The 16,960-nt window shown below is 36.4% G+C and overlaps 1 long non-coding RNA gene across 6 annotated transcripts in view; it reads right to left on the reverse strand.

Moving 5' to 3' along the window:
• LOC147830026 (uncharacterized) overlaps nucleotides 1-14,601 on the reverse strand; it is a 145,160-nt gene extending 130,559 nt beyond the window's left edge. For all 6 annotated transcript variants that reach the window (XR_015443110.1, XR_015443113.1, XR_015443116.1 and 3 more), the window contains exons 1-2: nucleotides 14,393-14,601; nucleotides 9,249-9,353 (exon numbers count right to left, since the gene is read on the reverse strand). This is a non-coding gene — a long non-coding RNA (uncharacterized LOC147830026). The remainder of the gene's footprint in view (nucleotides 1-9,248; nucleotides 9,354-14,392) is intronic.
• Between the last annotated feature and the right edge of the window lie 2,359 nt (nucleotides 14,602-16,960).

Genomic DNA, 16,960 nt, shown 5'->3' on the forward strand with positions numbered 1-16,960 from the left:
GCCAATTGCACTAATGAACATAGATGCAAAAATCCTTAATAAGATACTGGCAAATAAATGCAGATCATCAAGAAGATCATACACCCTGACCAAGTGGGATTCATCCCAGGGATGCAGGGATGGTTCAACATATGTAAATCAATAAATGTACTACACTATACCAATAGAGACAAGGACAAAAACCATGTGATCATCTCAATAGATGCAGAAAAATCATTTGACAAAATCCAACATGCATTTACAATAAAAAAAAAAACCTACAGAAAATCAGAATAGATGGTCTCTACCTCAATCTAATAAAAGCCATCAATGAAAAACCAACAGCCAATATCATACTAAATGGTCAAAAACTGAAATCCTTCACATTAAAATCAGGAACAAGACAAGGATGTCCACTATCACCACTCCTGTTCAATATAGTTTTGGAAACATTAGCCACAGCAATTAGAAAAGAAAAAGAAATAAAAGAATAAAAGATAGGAAATGAAGAATTCAAATTGTCATTATTTGCAGATGAGATGATGCTCTATGTAGAAGACCCCAATAACTTCACCAAAAGTCTTCTAGATTTAATAAGAAAATACAGTAAAGTAGCTGAATACAAGGTCAACATATTAAAATCAATAGCTTTCCTCTACACAAACAACAGGCTCACTGAGAGAGAAATAGGGCAAACAATTCCTTTCAAAATAGCATCCAAAAACCTGAAATACCTACAATCAACCTAACAAAAGAAATCAGAGACCTCTTGTCTGAAAACTATAGCACTCTGAAAAGAGAGATTGAAGGGGATATCAGAAAATGGAAAGACATCCCTTGCTCCTGGGTAGGAAGGATCAACATGTGAAAATGGCTATACTTCCAACATTTCTATATAGATTCAATGTAATCCAAATTGAAATACCAGCAGCATTCTCCATAGACCTTGAGAAAACAATCCAAAAATTCATTTGGAACAAGAAGAGACCCAGAAGAGCAAAAACAATTCTAGGTAACAGAGACATGACAGGGGGTATTACAACCACCGACTTGCAACTATACTACAAAGCTACTGTGATAAAAACAGCATGGTACTGGCAAAGAAACAGACCTGAGGACCAGTGGAACAGATTAGAAGATGCAGAAACAACGCCAGACACACTCTGTCATCACATCTTCGATAAAGGAGCCAAACACCCTCACTGGAGGAAAGACAGCCTCTTTAGTAAATGGTGCTGGGAAAATTGGCTTTCAACTTGCCAAAGATTAAAACTGGATCTATATCTCTCACCATGCACTAAACTAAAATTGAAATGGATTGGAGATCTAAATATTAAAATGGAAACTCTGAACCACTTGGAACAGAGGTTAGGTAGAACTCATGAAGACATCAGTATAGGAAAAGATTTTATGAACAAAACCTCAGTTGCCTGTGAACTAGCACAAACAATCAACAAATGGGATCTTTTCTTATTAAAAAGCTTCTGCATAGGAAGAGAAAACACCAGCAGTGTGAAGAGACAACCCACAATGTGGGAAAAAAAATTCACCAGTGGTCCCTTAGACAAAGGTCTACTATCTCGAATCTATGAAGAACTTAAAAAAATCAGACCTCCCAAATTTAAAGACCCAATCCGAAAATGGGCATCTGAAATGAACACACATTTCTCACACAAAGAAGTAGACATGGCAAATAAACATATGAAAAAATGTTCAACATCCCTGATCATTCAAGAAATGCAAATAAAAACAACACTGAGATTCCACCTCACTCCAGAAAGAATAGCTGCTCTCATGAAATCAACCAATAGCAAATGCTGGTGGGGCTGTAGGGAAAGAGGAACACTGCTCCACTGCTAGTTGGAGTGTAGACTGGTGCAACCACTGTGGAAATTAGTATGGAGATACCTCAAAGAACTAGGTCTGGAAGTCTCATTTGACCCAGCTATTGCCCTACTGGGTATCTTCTCCCCAAAATTAAAAGAATCTTACCACAGTGATATATGTGCACCTATGTTCACAGCAGCACAGTTTGTAATAGCTAAAACTTGGGAACAGCCCAAATGCCCATCAACTGGAGACTGGATCAAGAAAATGCATGGTTTTTTTTAATAAATGGAGTACTACTCAGCCATAAAAAATGAGAAATTAGAGACATATATTGCTAAATGGATGCCCATTGAAGTGATACTCAAGTGAAATAAACAAGACACACATGTAAATACCAAATAACTTATCTAGTTTGAGAAACTGAAAGTGTAAATAAGGACTAAAAGGTATAATAGATAATGTGAAATAGGAAGAAAGGGGGCAAAGACGAGGGGGAACTGGGAGGGGTGAGGGAAAGGAAATAAGAGAATGGAATGAATATGAGAAAATGAAAAAATGGAAACAAAGTCTTTGTAAATAGGGAGGGATGGAGGGGTTGAAGGGAGGGCAGGGGAATGCGGAAAAAATAAGAACCAAGAGAGTATGTAAAGGTGCATATTTGCAATGATGAATGTCATTATATTGTACACCTAAATTGTACCAATAAAAGGATATAAATTTTTTTTTAAATAAAAAGAAAATAAAAAATAAACATGATTGTTATGGCTGAAGTCAATTGTAACTTGTGCTTTAAGAGCACCTACTGGAGTAAGGATATGAGTTACCTGAGGAAGATAAGATCAGGTGCTGGTAAAGGGTAGATAGTCCAGTCCAGTTTTATTTTCTGGTTCTCTCTTTAAACAGTAGATACCTACCCTGGAGTGGTATAAACCTTGGGGGATGCCCTGGGGGCACCCTAGGGGTCACAGGAATTAAGCATAAACTTACGGGACACCATATTTGTTTCTCTTGTTTCAAACTGGGACTCTATATCTGAACCTCTTACTCCTTTGGAATATATTAAGGAGCAATTCAGTATTTCGCTACACCCATGTGTGGTGTGCCTACCTCCTAAGCTAAGTACACAGAAGAAAGTACTATGATGCTGTCTCACAATTAGAATTATACTGTAAAAGGGAGAAAATGGTCAAAATCATCTTATGTTGAGATTTTCTTTACATTAAAAAGTAATTCTTGCTCGTGTTCAAATGTAAATGTAGGACATAGAAAAATGAGACACACCTCAGCCTTATGACATTCGGTACTTCTAAGCCTGAGGCTACTCCTTGCCCTTTAGAACTTGAGAACAAAGTTTCCAAGACAACTTTAAGGCTTGACCCCCAGGTGCTGAGGGTGAAATTTCTAGGCCAGTCATAATTAATCTCTGTGAGGCTATATCCATCCTTAGCTAAATTGTTCAGTTCCCTCAAAGACAACATCTCTTGCAGGAAGTAAATGACAAATATGGGACTACCTGTGTTCATGTGTCTTTTTCTCTCAGTGATCTAAGACATTAAATGAGACCTTAAAAAGTTTTCAGATGACCCTGATATGTACATTGAGGTCTTTAGAGGACTTACTCAGACCTATGGAGTAGATTAAAAAGATGTAATGTTGCTCTTAAATCAAACATTGATTTCTAATGAGAGACAAGTAGTATTACAAGCTGCTACTACATATTGAGACAGATATTTTAATTTTGGAACCTCAAAAGATAGGCAGCCAGGGGGACAAGTGGTTTCTACTAGAACACAAGCAGTTCCTATGCAACACCCTCAATGGCCTGGCAATCATATAAGATTAAATAGAAGACATTTTCAGGCATGTATTCTTTTTTTTTCCCCCTTAAATTCTTTTATTGGTACATTTTAGGTATACAACACAATTACATTTCTCATTGGGAACACAGGCATGTATTCTTGAAGGTCTAAGAAACATGAGAACTAAGTTCTTCAATTATTTTAAATTGTCAACTATTTTTCTGGAAAAATAGGACTTCCCTACATCATGATTTGATAAAAGGAAATACTATACATTTTCCCAAGTCACAGTCTTGCAATATGCAGATGGTATGCTGTTATGTGCCCCCTCAGAAGAGCTTTCTAGCCAAGACATCTGCTCTGCTGAATTTTCTAACAGACAGAGGTTATAGTATTTCTAGATCTAAGGCACAACCTTGCAGCCTTGAGGTAAAATATTTAGGTCTTATTACATCTAAGGGAATCCACAAACTGGGGGAAGAAAGAAAAATTCTTTCCTTTCCATAGCCCAAGACTCTAAAACAGCTAAGGAGATTTCTGGAAATTACAGGCTTTTGTGGCCTTCAGATAACAGGACATAGTGAGATTGTGTGACCCCTCTATTAGTTTATAGAAAAACCCAAGAGACAGACACCTGTGGACTTCATTCCCAGACTGCACTCTAGAAGTTCAAACAAGCACTTCTAAGTGCCTAATTACAGGACACCATTTCAGTTTTCATGTTAATAAAAGGTGAGACATGCCTTTGGGAGTGTTTCTACAACATCAGGGAGCTGCTCAACAGCCTGTAGTGTATTTCAATCATAAATTAGATATTGTAGATTCAGAGTAATTCATTAAAATAATAAACCCTAATCAATATAGTTAGAACACTCATTCCCTTTCAAGAGGCAAAGGCAGCCATTTGAGTTCTTTGATTATTGGTTTGATTTTCTGCTTGGCAATTCACTTAGAGTTAATCATAGCTTTTGTCTCTGGAGACATGTTTTGCTAAGGATCACAGATCCACTCTGGAAAAGCTCCTGATCTTGATTGTCCTTCTATAACTGAGATGGTTAAAATTTAGTTCATGCGCCATACTTATAGTCACTCTTCTATCCCTTCTCCACTGCTCTGCTCCTGAGAAATAAAGCAGTTTGATTCAAGGTACTTCCCTTTGCTGTGGCTGCTGGATTTCAAGACAAAGCTTCCAGAATGGTGAATCCTTCCAGAGTAAAGCTGACCTTCATTTATCTCTGGGCCATAGAGAAAATTGATCTAGGTTTAATCCTGAAACTCACAAAAAACAAATGTAAAAGTTTCAGTCCAGATTTATCTTTCAGCCTTCAGGTAAAATTAGAGAATGGTAAGAACAGCTAAACTGGCTCTGGCCCTTTCCTTGCACCTAGTCTGCCATCTCTGGCCCTGGATGAGATGTCTAAGGAACACCTTAGATTGGGCACAGAACAAGAGGTATAGACAGGGATGCCTTCTTTTCTTTTCTTTTTTTTTTCAAAATGGGAAAAACTGACATAGGTAGACATCTATAGCACAGCAGGTTGAATCCTTGGTAGTCCTTCTTCCCTCCCTGCATAGAATTCATACTTAGCTCCAAAGAGGGTCACCTAGTCTGTACTACATGCAAATCTGGCCTGAGCAGACCCCACTGGAAATAATTAAAATTACCTTTAGTTGTCTGTCCCTTTAGAGGAAATAATTACATGTGACTGTCAAACAACTGCGGCTATCAAAGCAACCATGAGAAGCTTGGGTAGCTGGGTATTCCAGTCAGATAAACTGTCAGCTTAGGGCCCATTTTAAAACCGTTCTTGCTTTCACAAGTGTAGAAAATTTTTATTCCTTTTGATTCTTATTACAAGAGATCTCTGTTAATTGATCTACAAAGTTCTGACTAGTCTTTTTTATAGTTATAAATCTAAACATTATAAAAGTTATTATAATTCAACTTGGCCAAATACATCTGAGTGCACTCTTGTTTATAAACAAGTTGTCCTATGTGGGTGTCTGTCTATTCAATTTGTTAAAACATGTACAGCTTTTTTGTTTGAACTTTTTTCTTTTGGCATTTTGGATTTTTTTAAGATGTTTGCCTGTAACTCAACTTGGCTTATAGATAAATGTAATTAAAGACATGGTTCCCCCAGGTTGCCAGATGATTCAAATAATGTCAACTGGTTTTACAAATACAGTACATATTGTGGTCTATGTATAACTTGGGAATCTTTCATTGGTCAAAATAATGTGCTAATTGTTATGATCTGGCTCTCACAGGTCATCTAAAACTTTGTTAAGACAATTAAAGACTCTTGGGCTTAGGAAAACTATGGGACAGGACTCTCCTCAGTAAATAAAGAAGTAGCTGCCTGGAAAAAATTTATTCCAGCCTTTGTTCACAAAGGGAACCCCAATAATTTCCACTGCCTTGTGGGAAATACATTGCTAAACATAATATTTTCATATGTATACATTGGTCATGGTCTAAGTTTTCTGTTGGGAAAAAAAGGTTTTATTTAAAATGCTCTTGATACAAACAAAGAGTTTCATGTAACTGATACTCATTGTTATTTTATGGTATATCCATTCATGCCTTCCTGGTGTACAAGTCTTCTAGGATATTGCTTATGGTAATGATCTTTTTTGACTCAGGTATCTACCTTTCTCTTGCATGTCAGCTACTTGTGATAAGAGGTACATATCAAGCTAGCATGAGATAACCAATCAAATAGTAGTTTTCTTAAAGACTTATGTGATGTATGTTATATGTGTTACCATACTTAGGGATGTTCAGTTGCCAAACAGTTGAAACAATGTCACACACTAAAATTAGAGGCTAAATATTTTGAACTTGTAAGATACATTTTTAGGCCAATATGTATGTTCTCTTTAGATGGCATTCTACTAAAAGATAACAAATGAGTTTTCTTTATGTCATTTAATGTCTTGTGATCAGATGGAGGTGTTTGACTAAAATACTATTCATGCAAAGATGGACATGTAATTGTTACAAAAAAAAGTCATCATGATTGTTACATGCTAAAATACTATGTATAGCTCTTTATCTTAAGTTTCTCTATATAATGTATAACTGTTGTGTTAACTGCAGGGATTCAACTAAACAACCATGGTTAGTAAAATAACAGCCCTGTAACTGTATTATTTCAAAAGTGCTTAATATCCATACTAAATTGTAATAGTTAATCTCACTGCTCCTATTGAAATACTTATGTCACTGATCTTCTCTTCTGGGTGTTCAACAACTAACGTTTGGAGAACAAAACTAGAAAGGTAACTGGGCTATGAGGACAGCCAATATTTTGGCCCTGGCCCCTCAAGGTCAACAAAAATCCCGGACATGAGGGAACATTTTCCTACTGTTCCAGAAAATCATGGAAAGAAATACACAGAGACACAGAATTCAGGGAGAATAATAAAAGTTCTACTCACAAGCAGGCAGGACCACCAGAAACTGGTCTGGTCAGTGTCTGCATGGTTCTTTGTTAATCTTTTCTTTTTATACCTTTGTTAGTCATTATCTCATCCCTAGTGGTCTTTGATGTGTTAAAACAATTTCAGTCCCTATTTACAAGGCACAGACACAAGATTGCCACATATACATTGTAAATTCACCCAGGCATTTGCAACTTTGTTAGGTTAAAATGTTATCTATAATGAAGTTACTGGTAAAAGAATCAGATAACCATCACCTCAAACAACGAGAGTTATGGGAAAAGCAAATCTTAAAGGAATATATTACTTATTTTGCTTCTACAACTACCTTAATATTCAGTCTATTAAGTTATCTAAAACTTTTCCATATCACTATGAGATCCTACATCTTTGGTAAGTCACTCAACCTCCTGAGCAGGGAGATTGCTGGGCACCAGAGAACAAATGTACTGTGTGCCAAAGGAGGGTCACAAAGGGAAAAATCTCCCATGCTCTCACTGAAAGCAACATGGTCAAGCAAGGCCATGACCCATCCTGATGGCTGACACTGACAGAGGAGCTGAGAAGCTCTATGCATGGTTCCAAAGTAATGCCTGAGGAAACTTAACTGACCTTGATAGATAGCAAGAATTTCATACTGATTTGACACAGGTCTCATTTTAACTTGGTCTTAAACACCCAACAGAAAAGAATAACCAGAAGAGGTATAAAATAATGCTATAGTAATAAAGCTAGATATAAAAAGGGGCTCCTGTCACTGACCCCTTCTGGCAGTTTCCAGCTACACATGTAGCTGACCACAGTTATGGATCATTAGGAAAAAACTATGGTAAAATCTATAAGAGCTCAGCTAGAGTTTTATATTTCTTAGTAAAATTTGTTCTTCAAATTGTTTCATCTTCTTACAGTTAAAACTAGAGAGACTTATGACAAAGTATCAGAATTATAGATAACCCTTAGCAATAAAATAATCTAAGATTCAGCAGGTTGCAATCACTATTTCAATTTCTAAGTGTAACTTTCTCCCAAACCTGCCCTTGCATTCTAATATGCTCATGCTTAGATTATGCTCTAATTTCTTAAAGGTTTTGTTTATTCTTACCTAAAGGCTGCCAAACTCCAAGCAATCATACAAATGGAACCAATGACAAATGTGCCAGACTTCTTTTACCAGCGTCCCCCAGATCAACCTTGTAAACATCTTATAACTGCTAAACTATACAATACAACTTCTATGTTGGGATTCTGAAGTCCCCTGGACCTTCTCCTTATCCTTTCTGTGAGAGGCTATTACTAGTTCTTCCCAGTGAAAACCCTTGTTGGCTATATTCATAGCAATCCTGCTGACCTTATAATTCGGTCCATGTATTAACTGTTTCTTTGGCTTTGTCTCCTCCAGACTCAAAGCTATATGGCTACCAAGATGACAATGCCTGGCACCTATCAAGGGCCTTTGGATAGACTCTCTGTAGAGTAACTCTAACTGCTGATGACAACTCTGACCCTCTTCAGCTGGAAGTAGCCAGACTTGTCTTCACCCTTTGCCCCCTCATAGCAGCTAGGGGTATTTCTTCAGAGGGGGGGAATGTTGCAAATAGGTAACTTAATTAGATATCTTGTAGGCAGTTAGACAGGGCCAGCCCAGAGGAGCCAACATGGAGGACAGTCAAGGAGCCAACATGGAGGAGAATCAAGACACATTCACTGAAGACCAGAAATGTAAAAGGAGAAAAACTACATACCCTTGTGATTCCCCTGGGGATAAATAGCAGTGGTTGATATTCTATATAGGTATCAATCACTTGAGTGGGGTTCAAGATCTTAACCCAGCCTCTCCAGGAAATATCCCTGACCCCCACTCTTAGTGAAAATCCTTGTATGTTTGCTATGTGACTTGCTCCCCTATTTGACCTCCATTTAATCAATATTACCTGAGTGACTGTACTTGTAATCTTATTGGTTGGTCATGGTTTTGCCCCACCTCAGGCCCACCTTGTAAATTTCCATTGGGCCTTATAGTTCTGTCCCACTTTGTACCCGCCTCACCACATGGCTTTGCTGTATAAAACATCTTTGAAACGCAGGGTGAGTGGGCAACCCATTTTCATGTCCCCCTTCTGTCTCTCTTAGGCAATCGCTTTCTTTCTCCCAATAAATATTTCTTACTCTTAATAAAAAAAGAAAGACTCAAACCATAACAGTGTCCATGCTTGTATCTCTGAATCATATCTTGTTTCCATCTGAGCTACTCCACTGCATGAGCTCCCATGAAAGTTCACAGATATAGGTACAAGGAACCTGGGCAAAAGAAAAGTATATTGCTTATTGCTGTGATGCTTTTGACTCGTCATGAATATGATCTCTGCAAAGGCTAGAGACAAGAACAGAGGCAGCTTTGGCATGGCCTGTAATGTACAGCTCTGCTCTCATCAGAAAATACTCTCCAAAATGGCATGTAAGAAATTCTGGTTACAATTTTTTTAAATCTAAAATGTATGAAAAAGAAATTCTACTAATGTTGACTACATAGATTAAAAATAGAATTCCACTCCTCTAGTTTTATGTCATATCAAGAGTGTTCCTCCATAGAAGGTGGTTCATATGTGATACCATCTCTCTTCTGTCTCAATTTGATAAGCTGAAATATACAAAAGCTTGCCTGGGCCCAATTTTGTGGAGTTTTCCTTATATCATAGTTTGTAATTATACCACAAAATAGGCAGTATGCCTTATATCAGTTTGTAATTATACCACAAAATAGGCAGTTGATACTAAAAGATATCTGAAAAGAAATCAAAGCTTAAAATAATATTAATAATATTATATTAATGTTATTATTAATGTTATAAGCACACTTTAATAAACACTATTAGATGTGATAATTGTAGCATTCTTGTTCAAGCTCTTTGTGAATTTGAAAACAATAATGAAATAATTAGATCTGATAACAATTAGGCAAAAAAATTGCATCAAGTAAAGCCATTTATCATTTGCTCTAAGCTATTCTCTAAGTGTATATTGTGAGATATTAATACTCAGTAATTAATTTTAAAGGTTTCAATAACATGAAACCTCCCCTTCCCTGGCTCTTAGTCAATGATAATGCAGTACCTTAAGAAACCTCACTGAGCATAATGGTAAACTATGCTCTTTTTTAGCCTCTTCTGAGATTTCTTAGTTAAAAATGAAGGACAAAATCCCACAAATATGAGAAACACTTATTCTTTCACATACAGGAAAAATGACTGAAATAGTACATAAGAGCAAAATGAAATGCATCCTTTGTCAGCAAATACTACTACAATACATGGAAAATATTGCTGAAAAATGAAAGAAACAATGCTAGAAAAATTATGCAGTGTTGTATAACTATTACACAGTTGGATGAAAATCCAGATGTTGTGAATGCATCAAGCTCATAGTATTTTGATGTATTATAGATTTTCTTTTAATAATGAAGCACACTGAAAAGCTTTTCTTGTGAGAAAATGGAAGTACCAGAGATGATAAAGTCTTGATGCTAAATTATTTCTTGTAAAAAATGTAATGTTTTGTGAAAAAATTGTGTAAACAATCATTGATGGAACAGCTGCTCTGGGTGGAATAAAGAATTCTAGGGTGAGTCAATGAGTTAACACCACAAGTGAATTTTCTTCACTGCATTATTCATCAGTGACCAAATGCAACAAAATGTACAGTATATTACAGGACACTGTGGGTGTAGTTAATTTTATCCAAATGGCACATTTAAAGTATATTGGAATTATTACAACACTCATAGTGAGATAGCAAATGACCATGACATGAGAGAATCATGAGTTATCTTTGGATGTATTATTTAATTCATTGCCAAATTTCAGTGTTTCAAATTTCTGAGTATTTGTGTGTGTCTGAAAATAAGTGACTATGTGGAGATTCTTCTCAGCTGATATTTAAATACACATGTGCATGCATAAAGTCTCTTTGGCTTCAACACAATCCTGACATTTTAAGAAGAAAATTAACCATTTGTTTAAATAAACTTAAGCTATAGAGGTGACATTTGAGAACAATGATTTGGCAATCACCTGGCCTCTTGTCATGACTTTGTTATTTATTAGCCCATGCATTGTGGCAAATTATAAAATGTTTCTGTCCCTCAGGTTCTTCTTCCGTAAAAAAGATAACAGAATCTACTTCATATGAATGCAGTCAGGATCTGATTAATTCATCACATGAAAAGCATAGCAAACATTCACTCAATGGATGTTAGCTACTGCAGATATCAGTGCCACCCACCACCCCCATCACAGATTTCACACACTGGGGTTGCCTTGCAACATGTCAGCCTGCACAGAGAACTGCATTTCCACCCTCTCTCTTGTATGTGCTAGGCCAAAGGGTCATTCTGACAGAGGCAGTGGAGTGGGGTGGAAAGAACACAACCTTTCAGATTCTGAGATGTACCTATCTGGAGCAGAAGGTTGCTGGTGACCATAAGGAAAATGTAAAATGAGAGATTAAACAAGTTACTGAGAAAATATGCTTCAAACTATTTAGCCAGATGGAGGAAATGAATGTTGGTTCCATAAGAGGCAAGCAAATTGTCATGAGATGAAGATTTAATACTTTGTCTATTGCTTTTAACTAGAGCAATTAAAAAACTACATTTCATTATACTTAAGAACCTGAAAGAATTGGTCAGCCCCATGATGCTCTTTTTCCCTCCTTTCCCACCCTTCGGGCTTTCCTATTGTCTATAATTCACATCTAAGACATTTATGGCATCCTCATAATGGCTTCCAACAATATTGTCATTAGAGTTTATTCAAAAAGTCAGATTGGCAGAAAGACTTCTAGAATGTGGACTTATCTCAAGTATCTTAAGCACTATTGCAAAAGATCTGAAATGTCTAGCAAACAATTAAGCATCCTAAAACAGAGTGCTCAGTTCTGCAGTCTCATTAAGACATGGAAAAATACAGGTTGAATTACCTTATGGAAAATTAGATGGGAAAATAAAAATAATTATACAGTAAAAGTCCTTGTTAATTCGTCCGGTTTTTCAGAGTACACCATCAATGGTGATTCTAGCTTCAGCATAGACAATACTCAAGAGAAAAAGAGAATGAGAGTGAATTGTGTACAGTCCTCTCATTTTAAATCAACACCCTCTGCTTTAGTAAAAGCCCAGAATAGAATACACAGAAATAAGGGAGAACCGGCCATCACCCCTGCCACATCCCCGAGTTTTCCAAGTTGCCTCTGTGTAACAGGACAGTCTGCAGTGTAAGGTGTATCTTGTATTCAGATGTTTTGTGTTCTACATATAAATGTGAGTTGAGGAGGAAACAAAATTTTCCACTCAAAACACTGAGTAAACTTAACTGTAAGGCATCCACATCACTGTTGATTAAATGATACACAATTAAGCAATGTAATTTATTAGTCTTTTAAAGTTCAACACTTTATCTTGCGTAACACTTTGCCAATGGGCTGTGATTTATTTGTTTTGTCCAATTTTAAGGTCACTGACCACTCCAGAGAACAACATTTTAAAATCTTTTTGACTAAATATTAAATACATTAGTATTTATACTGTATACTAACCTCATGATCCAAAGAATAGAGGAGACATGGACTTGAGAAAGATTTTCTATAATACACTAATTTGGAAGATATTTCATTTTCTTTCTTGGTATCTCATGTGTAACTCTAAGCTGTAACATAAACACTTCCTTCCCTTGATAGTGTCTTGATATCTCCTCAGCACCTCAGGTTTTATCACGCAAGCCGTCATTACTGCATTTACTCTCTAGCTCTATTTTATAGTTCAGTTCCATTCAGAAATTATGTAGTAAACAATGTGGCAAAAAGCATTTCAACGGGATGGTTTGCTGCCTCTCTAGAAAAGAGTAGTGCTAAATGCTTAGCCTCAGATGTCAATTGGGGGCGTTTAGCTCTTCAAATATCACTCTCAGATGAATACTTTTGGCTCCTCTCCTCATCTTCAAATGTGTAAGTTTAAAGGATGGGTAACAAATATATTCATTAGAATTGGTATAAACAGAATCAGTAAATTACAAACAGGGTCAGTTAATACACTGAATGAAAAAAGACACCTCTTAGGTTCCTTTTTAAATATATACCTTTCACTTTTTATGAAATAGTGTCAAAAGCATGGTAAGCTGCGGTTACTTGACAAGTCTGAATAGAATAGGATATAAAGTAAGAGCTTATTATTTTATTTTCATTTGGGGCCCTAAAGCTTCAATCAAAACAAGAACAGATAATGTTTTCCACATTTCAAAATGAGAACTTAGATCACCTAAGGACTTCCTGAAATAATCATATGAAAAGCTAAGCCCAGTGCCTAAGGAAGTTTAAAAGAAAGAATTTTAAAAAATCTATTTGTGCAGCTATTAGAGGATCCCTCACTCCTTGCCTATAAAGGAAGTTAAACATTAGAGAAGGAATTTATTTATTAAGTTATCAGAGTACAACGGGTTCCCTCATGCATACTATCATCATTAGTGCACCAGATATTCACCTGAGGTTGTCTAAGAGCACCAACTTGAGGAGAGGCAGGAGATGTTAGGAATGGAGAGAATGGGCCAAAGTGAGCCAGCTAACATTAACTTTTAGGATCTCAGCAATTTCTGTAGAAAGATCCCCAACTGCAGGAGGAGATGGGCACCGTAAGGAAGTCACAAAGGTGTCATGGAAGTATCTGCTTTGACAACCACCCTGGCCTCTTCTTCTCATTTTTACTGCCAAATATGTCAAAAATTCCTTTCCTTTGGGTGCCCAGTGAGTCAGGAAGCATGCCTGGCTTGCTGGTGGAAAGAGAAACTGAATTTAAGAAAATAGATCACACCTTCCCTTTCTGAGGTAGGCTTCCCATTTGAAGGAAGCTTAGTCTGCTATACAGAATATCAGTTTACTTATGTTTACTAATTATCAGACATAGAAACTCATACTAATAATTGGAATGAGGCTATTTTGATAGAGTGAAAAAGAATAGATAACTTTAATGAGCTGAAAGTTAATAGCAACATCATGCCGCAAGATCTGGGTTACATGCAAGGTCACATGTATCCTCTGTGCCCCTCTATTCCCAGAACCTAAAACAGGATGTGATACCGATAAAAACTGGTAGAATTAGTGAATGAATGAGAACATGAATCAGGGATAAAATAGTGTAAAGAATGTCCTTAAATTTGAGCGGTTTCAAAAGAGGTTAATTGCTAAATTGGAAGATGACAAGATTAGGTCCTCCTTTACAAACCTGAAATGAGGTCTTATGAGCTGAGAGAATATTAATTATTCAGTTTTGTAAAAACAAAATAAATACTTACTGTATCCATTTGCTTTTCCAGGATATGCTGCAAGATTCCGTTTCAGAGCCGTTTCAGAGCTCAGTTAGGCTTATATAACTTGCTCCAGACTTTTTCATTTAATGTGTCATGCAATCTTTGATGCTATCCCTCCTCCCCTTTCCATATGCCTAGCAGTACAAATCTCAAGATAGAATACACATCAAGTATATTTCTGGATTCACTACCTATAAGTCATAACAAAATACATACCCAAGATACAATAGGCTTGAAATTTCTACTTACTACATAGGTGTCCTAGATTATTGTTTTGAGAAAGTGACAAAAATTTATCACCTAAAAACAATAGCCATTTATTTTAATCTCACACGCTATAGTTTAGGAATATTGTAACGGCTCACTGGAGTTGTCAGCTTAAGTTTTTACAAGGTTGAGATCAAGATGTTGGCTAAAGTGTGTTCTAATCTATAAAGCTTGACTAGGGAAGATTCACTTCAAATCTCTCATGGTTTGGTGGCAGAATTTGTTTTAGTGCAACTAGCTGTATCACTGAAGTTTTCATTTTACTATATTCTGTCATCTGGGGACTATATATAAAAATGCAACTGGTATAAAGATAATAAGCCATCTATAGACCCTATACTTAGAAGCAACCCCCAACACAAAAATAAATATTAAATTATATTAAACATATACTAGTATGGTCTACTTTGCTTTTTGAAAAATCTGCTTTTCTTCTATAATTATTCTAAAACATAAGCAATAATTTGGGAAAAACTGAAATAATTATACATTTTTCTAAAGCCAATAAATTTAAAACAAGGGATTGTGAAAAATTAAAAAATAGGCATGGCTTTATTCATCCTTCTATTTAATCTGTTAGTTATATTTAAGTATTCAAATCAGACATACCCTGCTAGACAAATAAAGCATGACTAGAGGGAAAGAATTATATAAAAGATACTTAGGGGCAATCAGTAAGCTGTTGGTGTGCAGGTGAGGGACAGGTCTTTTACTGTTTCTGTTCAGAACAGTTTCTGTTTCTCCCTCAAGTCCAGCTGCACATCAGAATCAATTGAGGAGCTGCTAATGTGTAACATTTCCTGGACCCCATCAAAAACCCATTAAATCAGAATATGCAGAGTTCCTGAAAGTCTTGACAGAGTCCCTACGTTAAGATATAGTGAAGGTTAACATATAACTGTGAACACGTAATAAGGATTGAAGATCACCAGTCTAAAAGGTGTTTAAACCATAAAATTCAATGAGATAATTTATATGGCTTGAATATATCCCCCCAAAAACATATGTCTTGGAAACAATACAGGAGAATTACAGTAAAACTGGAGGTGAGAATGGGGGAGTTTGGGATCTCAGTAGCCCAATAAACATGTTACTGAAAGGAGGGGATTGAGAATGCTCATCTGTGACACTGAGTAATAATGGAAAATATATACATTTTTACTTCATTCCTAGCTCCTACTCAGAGTGTTTTAAATCTGCTATTTCCTTCCTGATAAAAGGCATAGGTGCATCTTTTGTTATAACATTTGGCTTTTGTCCCCCATTTTTGAAATATATCCAGAGAAATAAATGTGAAAAGAGCATCTCTTGCTATTAATAATAACTCTCATTGCAGTGTACCTGAGTTAATGTTAATGGCTGACTGAGGGCTGGCTATCAGGGGAAGCATTCATAACATTAGAGGGTTGGAACTTACATACATACACATACACCACTCTTCTCAGACTTCCATAGATGGAAGGGGGGCTGTAAGACTTAACCAATAGCCAATGATTTCATCAACGATTTCTGTGTAAAGGAAACTATATCAAAACTCTAGACAAGGTTTTTAGGGAGCTTCCATAATGGGCAGTACTCTGAGGTGCTGGGAAAATAGGGCATGGAAGTACATCACTGTTATGCATTTCCTCTTGGATTGTATCCTTTATACCTAATCTGTGAAGATGAGTAAAGTGTTTTTCCAGGTTTTGTGAGCAATTCTAACAAATTATGATACCTGAGGAGGAGGTAGTAGGTACACTAATTGGTAACTAGTTGCTCAGAAGTCCTGGAGGCTCCAAGCTGTAACTGGCATCTAAAGTGGGGAGCTGACTGAACTGACCTCTATAACGTGTGTGAACTTTGGGTAGTGTCAGAATTGAGTTATTGTAGGACACCCAATTGATGTTCCAGAAATTGAAGAAATGTTTGGTACAGAAGAAAACCACACATTTGGTGTCTGAAGTATTGTTAAAATGTGGAGAGTACTGAATAAAGAAATTTTTTGTTATTTTACATGACAAATAATAGGTCAGGAGACATTTGGGTTGGAAACTGAACATTAGATTTAGCAAAATAGGGGACACTGGTAACCTTAACCAATGCAGATTTAGTAGGCTGATAGGATTAGATATGCTTAAGCAAAAGTGGAAGCAAATGAATATGGAAATACTTCCAAGGATTTTTGTTATAAATAGAAGAGAAATGTTGTGACAATAATGAGAAGATTTAGCACCAAGGGAAAGATAGTTTTAAGAGGATAATGACAACAAGCTTGAGTGCTTAAAAAATAATCCAACAAAGAGG

Source organism: Heterocephalus glaber, unplaced genomic scaffold (assembly GCF_053883595.1).
Source record: "Heterocephalus glaber isolate CG9 unplaced genomic scaffold, H.glaber_assembly_v1.0 deba00000331, whole genome shotgun sequence".
Taxonomy (NCBI): Eukaryota; Metazoa; Chordata; class Mammalia; order Rodentia; family Bathyergidae; genus Heterocephalus; species Heterocephalus glaber.